Source organism: Theropithecus gelada, chromosome 4 (genome assembly GCF_003255815.1).
Source record: "Theropithecus gelada isolate Dixy chromosome 4, Tgel_1.0, whole genome shotgun sequence".
Classification (NCBI taxonomy): domain Eukaryota; kingdom Metazoa; phylum Chordata; class Mammalia; order Primates; family Cercopithecidae; genus Theropithecus; species Theropithecus gelada.
In genome coordinates, this window is record NC_037671.1 from 36,338,239 (window position 1) to 36,350,984 (window position 12,746).

The following is a 12,746-nucleotide window of genomic DNA, read 5'->3' on the forward strand; positions in this document are numbered from 1 at the left end:
GTCTCCCTGTGGCTGTGGCCCTTGATGCCTTCCCCTAATCCTGGCCTGGGATAATCTTGGGAGTAGCTGCCCCTCTCGAAGTCTGGGAAACATCCAGGACAGTAGCTGTGTCCATCAATGAGGGGAGTGTCCCTAAAGCCAATCACCCATGGGCAGTCGCTCCAGCCAGAGGATGTTGCCCTCACCCCAGGGTATGGGTAGGGAAACTGAGGCCCAGAAAGGCTGAAAGACTGCCCTAAATGGTTTCCAGTCACCCTAGATACCAGAAGTCACCATCACCCCCATCCATCCCTCTTCTACCTCAGGGACAACCCTCCTGTCCCCCAGTGGCAAGGATAAGTGAACTCTGCAAACTGAGAAACCCATCCCCATAGACTCCTCACTGCTAACTGCAATGGCTCCCCAAGGCACCGCGACCTGGGGTCTGACCTCCCATCTTCCTCCCCTCCCCTCCGTGTCCACTGACCTCTGCTCTGGGGCCCTGTGCGGTCTCCTTGGTTGTCCATGTCAGCAAAAAGGGGATCATGATCCCACCTCACAGAGCTGCCGTGAGGCTTCCATGAGATAAGGTACTGAAAACACTTGGCAGCCAGCAGGTGGCTCGTCCATGGTACCCTATGTGCTAAGTGGGCAGAACAGGTGCTTCCAAGAGGACTATGGAGGTCCCTGGGCTGGAGCAGGTGGGACAACTTTGTGGAGGGGGAGGTGGTTCCTGGCCTGCACCCTGGGTAATCCTGATATTAGATAACACATTGAATAACAACAGTAACATTAAGTAAGTAACTTCCACCAGTACCTGCTATGTGTCAGGCATTGTACAGAACTCTTGATGTATATTCACTCATTGATTTCTCACAACAATGCTATGGTGTAATCAACTCCATTGTAGAATGAAGAAACTAGCTGGGCATGGCACGCCTGTAATCCCAGCACTTTGGGAGACTGAGGCGGGTGGATCACTTGAGGTCAGAAGTTCCTGACCAGCCCAGCCAACACAGTGAAACCTCATCTCTACTCAAAATACCAAAATTATCTGGGAACATCTGGAGAGGCCTGATGGGAGGTAGCTGTAATCCCTGCTACTCAGGAGGCTAAGGCACGAGGATCACATGAACCCGGGAGGCAGAGGTTGCAGTGAGCTGGGATTGCACCATTGCACTCCAGCCTGAGAGACAGACTGAGACTCCATCTCAAAAAGAAACTGAAGCCCTGAGCACAGAAAAGTTCATCAACATTCCAGGACCATGAAGAGCCGATGTGAACCCAGGTACTCCAACTCCAAGCCTGAGCACCACACTCTGCCACACAGGGATGCGGGAGGGCAGGAACGTGGGGAGGGGACCAGGGATCTGAAGTGAGGACATGGGGGCAGGAGGATGGCTGGGAAGAGGAAGGGGGAGGATGGGCAGAGCTAGGGAAGCCTGGCTTCCCCTCCCAAGACCACAGCCCCTGCATACAGCATGGCCTTCTTCCTCGAGGCCAGGCGAGGAAATTACTCCTCCTATCGCTCTACTCCTAGCCCGTGCCTCTCAGCTTGAGGGCACATGCCACACTGCACAGAGGCAATTCCCCAGAGGCCAGCAGGGTGTGCGGCTGCACCTGCGTCCTGCCCCCATAGACCAGGGTTAAGCTGGGTCCACAGGAGGCAGTGATTTCCCAGAGGTTACTGTGTCCAGTCCCCTGCCTTGGACACCCTGGAGGCAGACCCAAGGTACAGGGGATCTCACTGCCTCTCCCTGAGGTCTGCTGCACCCTCTAATCCCTTCACACCATCTAATCCCGGCCACACAAGGATGTGGGGATGGGGGATAGCTGGCCTGGTCACTCATTAACCCTGCCAGCCAGAACCACATCCCATTTTCAGCCTTGCTCAGGGTAGGTACTCACATATTGCTGAGTGGACAGTAGAAACCATGGAACCACAATGCTAGGGACACCAGGACCACGGGGGTCATCTGCCCCCACAGCCATTTTAAAGACAAGAAAACTGAGGCTGGTGGGGAAGCCCAGGTCACACAGCCAGGGTTGACAGGATGGGCACTCCCAGCTTCCAGACCCCACCCCTGCTCCATCCCAGGCTGCACTTGACTTGGGTCACGTCTGCCAGCTTTGCTAACCAGCAACACTTTTTCCAGGCCAAGGCACAGACAGACAGGATGAACACGAAAGACAGCTTCACCATCCTGCCTTGCCCGAGGCCTCTGATCACAAGGTCATGAGGGCTTAGGGAGAAATAGAATGGACGATCCCATCCCCAAAGGACACAGAGAAGGCTGGGACAGAGTCGCCTGGGAAGACCCTCCCTGGACCCACACTTGCTCCCCACAGGCCCCTAGGCCCTGCTCTCTCCAGCCTGAGGAAGCATAAAACACTACTTGACTCCCCCACTGCTCCCATCACAGCCTCATCTCATATGGATGAGAGACTAAATTATTAACCAGGGATGGAGTGGGAGGCTGTGGCCACTGCAGAGAGAAGGCAGCTCTCTCCCAGGCCAAGGACGCGCCCAGCCACTGGAGGCCAGCTGGATCTCTGGGGAAACACACCTCCCCCACGAGGCTAGCCTCAGCCTCTCCTCAGAGGGTCCCGCTGAAGCATCCACTCCTGGGCCACTCGGGCTCGGGGCCACGGGCTCTCTCTAGGGTCACGAAGCCATCAGTATGGATGCTAGTGTGGACATCCCGCAGGAGCCCCCTCGCCAGGGAAACCTGCCTCCACCCAGGGCAGCTCTGGGGGAAGGGCTCCAGAGTGCTAGGCCTGGGGTGCTGCCCCTACAGAGCATCCATCCCAGCGCTGTCACAGCAGTGTGGACTTCTAGCAACTTCTCAACTTGCTGCGGCCTCCTGGACTTTGTCTCAAGTCTAGCCCCAGTAACATATGGGAAGACTGGGGTGCAGTGAAGTGACCAGGCTGTGAGGATGCCCACCACACACATACACACACACACACACACACAGATATACATACATACACATATATACACAGACACACACAGATAGACACACACACAGACATACACTGAAATAAACACACACAGATACACACACACATCACACAGATACACACACAAACACACACAGAAACACATGCACACACCACACACTCCTCAACTCTGGCCTCAGATGCCTCAGGCCCTTCCCTTGTGCCCCACAGGAAACTAGGTGACTCCTCTGCAGGGGTCGGAGCGTGTAGGGGAGGGGTGGGGGATACTGCAGGAACCACAAACCCTCACTAAACAAGACAGGACACTCTGGCCTAAATGAGCAGCTGCAGTTGTGCCTGTGCCTCACCCAACCCGGCTCCTCAGCAGGTGACTCTGCAGCCGTGGCTCATGCTCACCCAGAGCCATTGTGTGCCTGGCACCTTGCCTTCCCACAGCTCTGGGAGACAGGCTTCACTGGCCCCCTCACAGGGGAGGGAGCAAGGTTTGCAGGTGGGTGGGTGACATCCCAGAGCCTCACAGGAATCCTGGCTCCGAGTAGGTGTTTGGCACATACCTGTAGATGGAGCTAGCTGGGAAGTGGTGGAGCTGGGACTTGAACCCAGATCTCTTTGGTTGTCCAAAAGAGTCTTCAGTACCCTGAACTGCCCCTCCTCCATTTAGCCGCTGACCTGCCTCCTTCCCCCTGTCCTGGGACCCAGGCTCTGCCCCCATTGTCTGGCCAGGCCTAACCAGGGATTAAGAACTCCCTGTCTGCAGGTCTAGAGGAGGAAGGTGGCAGTGGAGGGAAAGGGGTGGGAAAATCCCCTCTCATGGGTGGGCAGGAACCCCAGGACCAGGCAGGGGCACTGCAGTTCTGGGAGAAAGCAAGACATGCATTTCTGAGAGCTGTTGGAGGAGACAAATTCCAGACACATGGCAGCAGTGACAGCAGCAACAGTTTGAAGATGTCCTAATTGTGTCCCGGGGCACAGTGAGGCAGAGATGCGTTTGGCTCCGCCACGGGTGACAGTCATCTGGGGAACCATCCAGGGAGGATTTTCTCCATCAAAACCCGGAAGCGTGGTTACTACGGCGACTGCAGCCTTTGTCTGCAGGTTGTAAATTGTAATTGAAATGAGTTTTCAAGGTTGAAATAATCAGAGTCCTCCTCATCTCCCCCCTCACCTCTCCACAACTCACCCGCCGAGCCACAATCCTCCAGTTCTAGCACCGGTACACACGTGCGTGCACACACATTGCTGAAGCAGCTCCCTCATGCCAGGGTAGACAAAGTCCACCACACAGACACTCACAGATATTCACATCTGCATGCATAGAGTAGCAAACACACGAACCTTCATGCATTTACACATGTCTACACACACATGCATGCTCTAACACAGGTGTACATATAAATGCTTCCAATATAGCTACAGTTACACATTTAACACGACACTAACACAAACACATGGGTATTCAGATTCACCCACTGGCTTAGGCTGAGAAGTCCCACAAGCAGATGCTGAGGACTTGAGAGCAAGGGTTTTATTGGGGGTGATGCCAGGAAGCATGAGGAGTGGACAAGGAGGTGAGGTGGGGGAGGAAAGTCAACTAATGCCAACATGTGGGGCTCCGTCCTGCTGGGGACCTCCGGAAGACCCTGTAAATTACACCTCAGCGTCGTCCCATTCGTGGGGATAAATGCTCCAGCTCCGCCGGTCCTAGGCTGAGGGCTGCTCCCAGAGGCATGAGCCCCATTAGTGCACACAGGGATGGTGAGTGCTGAGGGGTACGGCTGAGGCAGTGATAGCTGTGAAACATGTACTCATTCCCATGTGCAGTCAAGCATCGATCCATGTCTACACCACACACCTACACAGATATCAACCCGCATTTACACAGCCTGTCTCCCAGAACTATGGGAAGGTGAGGTGCCAGGCACACCAAGGCTCTGGGTGAGCATGAGCCACAACTATACCCTGCACCCATTTTTGTCTCTTAAGCAAACTTCCAGGGAGTAGGGAGTAAAATAAGGGGGTCCCAGAGCCCCTCCAGAGAGGGCTGCCTGGTGTAATGGACCAAACAAACACATATGGCCCTGACTCTCGGCAGGGCCATGGCCCAGCTATACACCCTAGGCCAAGTATAGGAGTGTCCTAGCGCCTCCGTCTCCCAAGTGTGAATTCTAGATAGTAAGACTTACTCTGAGGGGCCGCTGGGAGGACTGAGGGAGATGCAACACCATGTCTTGTGCACAAAAGTCCTCTCTCAGCCTCAGCTCTCCTTTCCTCCCTGACACGTGCCGGCTGGATGACGTTCCACCCCTAGAGGCCTCCCCTCCATCCTGTCTGCAGCCTGGCTGGTGCTGGCTCTAGTGCTGACTCTCCCCACCCCTTCCCCACCAACATGCGATGGGCAAGGGAGGCCCACCGCATAGACAAACCCAGGTCAGCTCGGCCTAGCCCAACATATGGATGGGGTGGAGAAAGCTGCCACTCTGTGCTTCCTGAGACATTCAGTTCCTTCTGAGGGTCCCTCAAGTCCTGTTTCCGAATCCAGGCTCACCACCCCACAAGCCCCCAAACTCCCAGACGTCACCAGCCAGGATCTCCCTGGCCCAGAGTCACACGCTTGCTCTTCAGCCCTATACTGCGGTTTTGCCGGTCCCCTCCTCTCGAATTTCCATCCTCATCAAGTCGCCTGCTTTCCAGTCTGGGAATTTGTAACCCACTTGGCTGAGTCTCCTCCATCCCTAGCTCTGTCCCCCACAACTCAGCCTTGGCCCAACACCAACTCCTGCCAGTCCCAAGGAATGATGCACCCAGGTGTTTTGAGGGCTTAGTGGTTGGGCCAAAAGGGATCCCCATCTCAGTGATAAGGAAACCGAGGTCGAGGAGCTGGAGCAGCTTACCCAGAGGGAGGCTACTCCTGACTCCCTCTCAAGTGTTCTTTTACAAGCTCCAAGAGCTCTGGTAGCATCACCTGGGGCTCTTCAACCTCAAGCCAGCCACAGGCTCCTTTTGAAGGAAACAATTCTTGCAGACCCTCAAGAATATGACCCCAGCAAGAAAACACTGAGGAGAGAAGCTGAAAGCTTGGCTATGACAGTGAAGCCCAACTGCAAATGCCCACAGCAGCAGAGAAGCCACGTCTCTGAGACTGGGAGAGCTCACTTCGGGATGGCCAGCAACACGAGAATGCAGACTTTAAGAATCCTCACGGCACTCCTGAGTCCCTGCGAATCTGGGCTCAAGAATGTGTCCTCAGATGTCCACAGACTTCGCTTTGAGAAACAGGATACGAGCCCCAGGGTCTGGTGGAGCCAGCTGGAAACCCCCACTCAGCCCCTTGCTGGGCCTGGCAAGTCACTTAGCATCTCTGAGCTCCAGACCCCTCATCTGTGAAGTAAAGTTCGCACCTAGGACTAGGCAAGGAGAGTCACACCTGGCGCCTGCACAGCCCAGTGCCCAAGAAGGACCAGCTCTCAGCTCCTCCCTGGTTCTGAGGCCAGCACACCGTGGCTGAGAAGCTGGGGCTCAACTCTTCCACTCAGGAGGGGCTGGGGCTGGGCGTGGGGGGACTCTGAGGACTGAGTCTCAGGCAAGTGTGGATGAGCTGCCCGGCCCCTGCTAACAACTCCCAACGCAGACATCCCTCTCCCCCATTAGTCAGCCAGCCTCCCTTCAAGCAGCATTTAGCTTTCCGCCTTACTAGGAGACTTGGTTTGGCTCTGTGTCCCAACCCCAAAATCTCACCTTGAATTGTAATCCCCACATGTCATGGGAGGGACTTGGTGGGAGGTGATTGGATCATGAGGGCGGATTTCCCCCATGCTGTTTTCATGATAGTGAGTTCTCAAGAGATCTGATGGTTTGAAAGTGTGGCACTTCCCCTCTCGCCCTCTCTCTCCTGTTCCACCATGGTAAGCCGTGAGTGCTTCCTCTTCGCCTTCCACCATGATTGTAAGTTTCCTGAGGCCTCCCAGTCACACTTCCTGTATAGCCTGCAGAACTGTGAGTCAATTAAACCTCTTGTCTTCATAAATTACCCAGTCTAAGGTAGTTCTTTATAGCAGTGTGAGAACAACTAACACACTATGTCTTTCTCTTTAAGGTAGAAGAGGTCATTTCTCCCATTTAAGCAAACAAACAAATCCCCTCTCTTGACCCGCCTCTCCTCTTCCTGCTTACAATGCAGCTCCTCGAAAGCGGTGCCTCTGCTCACTGTCATCAGTTTCTCTCCTCTGTCTCCTGACCAACTCCAGTCTGGCTTTTGCGCCCACCTCTCTAAGGAGACTGCTCTTGTGGAGGTCACAGTCGCCCCCCAGGTAGCTAAGTCCAATGGCCCAGTCCAGCCAGTCTCACTTGGCCCCTGGACAGTATGTAATGGAGCCAGTCACTCCTTGCTCTAGTGCTCTCTTTATCGCTGCCAGGACACCACGCTCTGGGCCCTGCTGCCTCCCGGGCTGCCCCTTCTCAGCTTCCATGCTGGCCCCCTTCTCTCGGCCCCCAACACTCCAGCATCCAGGGCTCACTGGGACCTCCTCTCTAGCCACACACACTCCTTGGTGCTCCCAGCCAGCCCCATCTGTACTCTGCCAGCTCCCCAGTCACATGGCCACTCTAGCCTCTCCTTGACTCCAGCACCTACTCCACAAGGCCACGTGGGTCCCAGGAGGCATCCCACTCTCCACATGGCCTCCACCAAAGCCCTGCCTTCCTTCCCAGCCTGCTCCTCCTCCCGCCCACTCCATCTTAGTGCATGGCAATTTCATCCATCTCCTTGTTCCAGCAGAGAACGCTGAAGCCATCCTTGACTTTCTGTCATCTTTCTCTCTCCTTAAATCCTTCCATAAACACCATGGCCACACTGCAAAGTTTACAAAGAATCCGACCCCTTCTTACCACTTCCATGACCACCACCCGCCCCAGGCCCATCATTCCCACCTGGATTACAGCACCAGCCTCCTAACTGGTCTCCCACTCTGCCCTCGCTCCCAGAGAGGAGTGAGCAGGTAGAAGCCCAGTGATCTCATTAGGACATAAATCAGGTCACGTCAATCCTCTTTCAAACCCTGCAATGGCTTGTCCCATTCTGCATAAAAGACTAAATCCTTACAAACTGCCCGCAAGGCCCACATGATCTGTACCACCTGCCCGTCGCTCCCCCACGACCCTATCTCCTGCCTACTGCTCTCTGCTTCAGCCACACTGGCCTCCTCGTTGCTCGCCAGGCTTGCCAGGCAGGAGCCCACCCCAGGGCCTTTGCACTGGCTGTGTGCTGTGCCTGGCATGCCCTTTCCTAGGTCTCCACATGGTTCTCTCTCTCTTACAGCCTTCAGGTGTTCGCTCTAGGATCGCCCTGAAATAGTTCGGATGTTTGTCCCCTCCAAATCTCATGCTGAAATGTGATCCCCAGTGTTGAAGGTGGGGCCTGGTGAGATGTGTTTGAGTCATGGGGGCAGATTCCTCATGAGTGGCTGGACGCCCTCCTCATGGTAATGAGTGAGTTCTCACTCTATTATGCTTTCCAGTCTGGGAATTTGTAACCCACTTGGCTGAGTCTCCTCCATCTCTAGCTCTGTCCCCAACAACTCAGCCTTGGCCCAACACCAACTCCTGCCAGTCCCAGGGAATGATGCACCCAGGTGTTTTGAGGGCTTAGTGGTTGGGCCAAAAGGGATCCCCATCTCAGTGATAAGGAAACCGAGGCCGAGGAGCTGGAGCAGCTTACCCAGAGGAAGGCGACTCCTGACTCCCTCTCAACAGATTTGATTGTTAAAAAGAGCCTGGCTCCTCCTCCTCTCTTTCCCCTGTCTCCCTCCCACCATGATGGGAAGCCTCCTGAAGCCCTCACCAAAAGCAGATGCGGGTGCCACGCTTCTCGCACAATCTGCAGAAGCGTGAGCCAAATAAGCCTCTTTTCTTTATGAATTACCCAGCCTCAGGTATTCCTTTATAGCAATGCAAACAGACTAGCACACACCTTCTCAGTGAGAACTTCTGACATAAAAGTGCAGCATTCCTGTCCTCCCAGCACTCCCAGTTTCCTCCAAGAGGCCTCCAGGCTCTGCCTTCTCCAGCCTCACAGTTAGGCCTTTTCTGGAGCCCACGGCTCTGACTGCCAGGCCACGCCACCATCCACTATACCTTATCTGCAAGGCCACTCACAGGACGGCTCCCCAGGGCAAGTCTGTCCCCCTCACTGAGCCCAACACCGGGCTGACTGGGCACACAGTCAGACTCTTCGTCGACGCTGTTGGTTTCCCAGTTGATGAGTGGGAAGCAGCACTGAGTGAAGGACCAATGGTTTGAACAACTGTGAGTTCCTCTAATGGGGGCACGGCCTGGCACATAAAGGGTGCTCCCAAATGTTGGCCTTTCTTATTTGCCCAAGGAGGGAGGCTTCCTCAGGTTCTCTTTGGGATGCAGAGGTGGGAAGACCTTTCACAGGCAGCCTGGAGAAGCCAGGAGGGGCCTGGGGCTGGGATATCATCTGGTCTAAGCAAAACGTCTCTGGAGCCAAATGGAAGGATTCAAACTCCAACTCTGTGTGACCCTGGGCAAGTCCTTAACCTCTCTGTGCCTCAGATGCCTCATCTGTAACGTGGGTTGCTTCAAAAATTAAATGCAAAATACTGGAACAGAGCTCGACAATTAATAAATGCTATATAAATATTAGCTGTGATTATGTTTTCACTATTATTGTTATTACTGCTGGTAGCACAGGCTGGGCGACTGGCATCTCCCCACACACCCCCAACCACCATGCAGCTGCCCTCCCTCTCTGAGCTCCCAGCCCCTGTGTGCAGCAGGCAGTAAATTTTTCCTCTCTCCTCATAAACCGGGCCTTCCTCCGCTCAGCGTCACCTGGCTGGCAGCGCTGTCAAAAAGACGGATGCCACAGCTGCCTTGTTTACGACTTTAATTCCCAAACCCTGTTCTTTGGGCTCCCCGGGAGGGCATGGGAGGAAAGGAGGAGGCGGGCGCTATCTTCCCGTAGGCTTGACAGCTGCAGAGATGCCCCTCTCAGTGACCCCAGCTCGATGGGGTTGGGGGGATCCATGGGCCATCTGCAAGCGCTTCCTGCAGATCAGCTCCCATCACTTCCCTGGAAGCCGTGAGGGAGGTAGCACTCTACTGGGGATGGAGCTCTTGGGAGAATGGGAGGGGATAATATAATTCCCATTGCACAGATGAGGAAATCGAGGCCCCCAGAGGTGAGGTAATGTGCCCAAGGCCACATGGCTAGGAATTGGCAGCACCAGGATTCACACCCAGGTCTGCAGGACTCTAATAGCCGTATGTTTGAGAAAGAATGAGTGCTCTACCATACCCCCAACCCTGACCCCTTCAGCACACGCCAGTTCAGCCTCCAGCTGCCAGCATGTGCCACCCTTCTGAGGCTTTCTTGGGTACAGGAGCCCTCTCTGCCCAGCCATTTGGCAGGTTGGAGGTGCCAAGGAATTAATGGCCTTCAGGAGCATCCCTCCACCAATGACTGATGGGGGCTGGCACACACATACCCCGGCTCCCTCTCGCTCTCTGTGGGATGACTAAGAGGCCTGTTCCTCTGTCCCAGGAGGATTAAGCTCCAATTGTTCACAGTGGCAACCAGCTTGATCTCACCCTCTTTATCTCTGCTTTCTCTCCTCTTTCCTGGAATCCCCTCCCAAATCAGCTACTTGCTATCAAATCCTCATTTTGGGGGAACTCCACTTCAGACAGCCTTGAAGGATGAATCAAATCTTTCCAAGTGTAAGATCCCAGGATGAGAGGGTCCTTCCCACCCTCTTGGGCGGTCACCAGGCCCATCCATCACCTGGGGTGGGAAGGAATGGATTTGGCAAAGCAAAGGACACAGGAGTGGCACCTGCTCTCTGTGAGACCTTGAGCAGGGCAGGCCTGTGGGACTGAAACAGACAGAGGCCAACTATGGAACGTGAGCACCCAGGAGAGCAGAGTAAGCTGATCCTGAAGAGCTGAGGGGAAAGTAAACTCTGGAGACAGAGTGGGGGCAGGTGGAGAATAGGTCTCACAGAGCATGCCTGGGCTGGCTGAGGGCAAGAGAGAGGGGCCCCGGAGGAATGGGAGGGAAAGACGGGAAGGGCAGGGGTCTTTGACAGCCAGGCTGCAAATCAGCTCTGACAGCTCTCTAGCTCTGTGATAGTCACAAGTTGCCTCGGTTTCCTCTTCCATAAAATGGGAGTTGCATCTGTGACCATCTATACTACCCACTTTCAGGATGGCACATTCTTTCCTCCGGGATCCTACAGCAGACAGACAGAATTGGTACCAACAGACTTGGACTATTAGATTACCCAATTGCCTGTCTAAATCCCAGCTCTCCCACTTCCTCTCTATATCAGCAATAACAATCATTTTATCAGCACCTTCTCAGCCAGCCTTCTCACACGCTTTATCTCCAAACCTCACAGCTCACTGAGGTGGCTGTTGCCTTCCCTGTTCTACTGACAGCAGCTGAGACTCAGAGAAGTTAGATAACTTGTCCAAGGTCACACAGCAGGGAGGAGGCAGAGTCAGACTCAGATCCAGGAGTGGGTCCTTCCCCTGCCCCTGCTCCCAGCTCTCTGTGGGTGTCACTCCAGTCCTCCTGGCCTAAGGCCTTCTCCCGTGGGACAGGCTCAGCTCAGGAGCAGGACCATGGGGAAACCAGAGCTGCCTGCCTCTCCCCCAGGGTGTCAGGTCCCACAGACATTCCCAGCAGCCCCCTCACCCACCCCTCACCTCACACAGAGATAGACTGAGAGGCTCACCGCGCCTGGCCTGGGGCCACACACGGACTCTGACCCTGCTGGAGCTCCCAATGCAGCAGGAAGGATTCAGGTCAGGTGAGACGTACCACGTCCACTAGAGCCTCTGCCCCTTTGCTCATGCCTCCTCACCTGCTTAGGGCACACACTGTCCTCCCTCCATCACCCACCCCTCCCTCCAAGCCAGAGGGTCCCAAACTTTGCTGCATAGTACAACCACCTGGGGCACTTCAAAAAATCCTCATGCTCAGGTTGCATCCAGTGCAAATTAAACCAGAATGTCTAGGGTAACTGAATTTTTAAAAGATCCCCAGGTGATTCAATGTGAACAAAGCTTGAAAACCACTGCTCCAGCACTAAATACACATTAAAATCACCTAGGGAGCTTTGTAAAAATCCACAGCCTAGGCCCCACCACTGAGGTTCTGATCTAGTTGGTCTGGGGGTGGCGCCCTGGTATGTGTTAAAAGCTCCCAGGTGACTCTAACTCACCTCCAGGCTTTACAGCCACCACTTACAGATCAGGAAGTGCCTCCATTAACGCTTCACTTCCTTCTGGAGACACCCTCTGGGCCAGCTCATCAATCCCGTTGCTCAGATGAGAAAGCAAAGGCCCAGAAAGGTTGCAGAGCTTGCCTCAGGCTCACGGCAAAGCTCTGTGCTCTTTTTTTATTTTTTTATTTTATTTTATTTTTTTTGAGACAGAATCTCACTCTGTCGCCCAGGCTGGAGTGCAGTGGCACAATCTTGGCTCACTGCAACCTCCACCTCCCAGGCTCAAGCGATTCTCGTACCTCAGCCTCCTGAGTAGCTGGGATTACAGGTGCCCACCACCACACCTGGCTAATTTTTGTATTTTTAGTAGAGATGGGGTTTCGCCATGTTGACCAGGCTGGTCTTGAACTCCTGACCTCAGATGATCCACCCGCCTCGGCCCCCCAAAGTGCTGGGATTACAGGCGTGAGCCGCCACACCCAGCCGAGCTCTGTGCTCTTTTGAACCCTGCTCCAGTCCTCCTTCCCCACCTGAGCTAACAATCAGACCAAACGC

General features: G+C 54.6%; 2 protein-coding genes across 11 annotated transcripts in view; both read right to left on the reverse strand.

Annotated features, from left to right (window-relative positions):
• The window catches only part of LOC112622829 (40S ribosomal protein S10), an 846,014-nt gene that overhangs the window by 444,064 nt on the left and 389,204 nt on the right, over positions 1-12,746 (reverse strand). The gene's annotated exons all lie outside the window — the stretch shown is intronic.
• The window catches only part of GRM4 (glutamate metabotropic receptor 4), a 136,052-nt gene that overhangs the window by 19,103 nt on the left and 104,203 nt on the right, over positions 1-12,746 (reverse strand). The gene's annotated exons all lie outside the window — the stretch shown is intronic.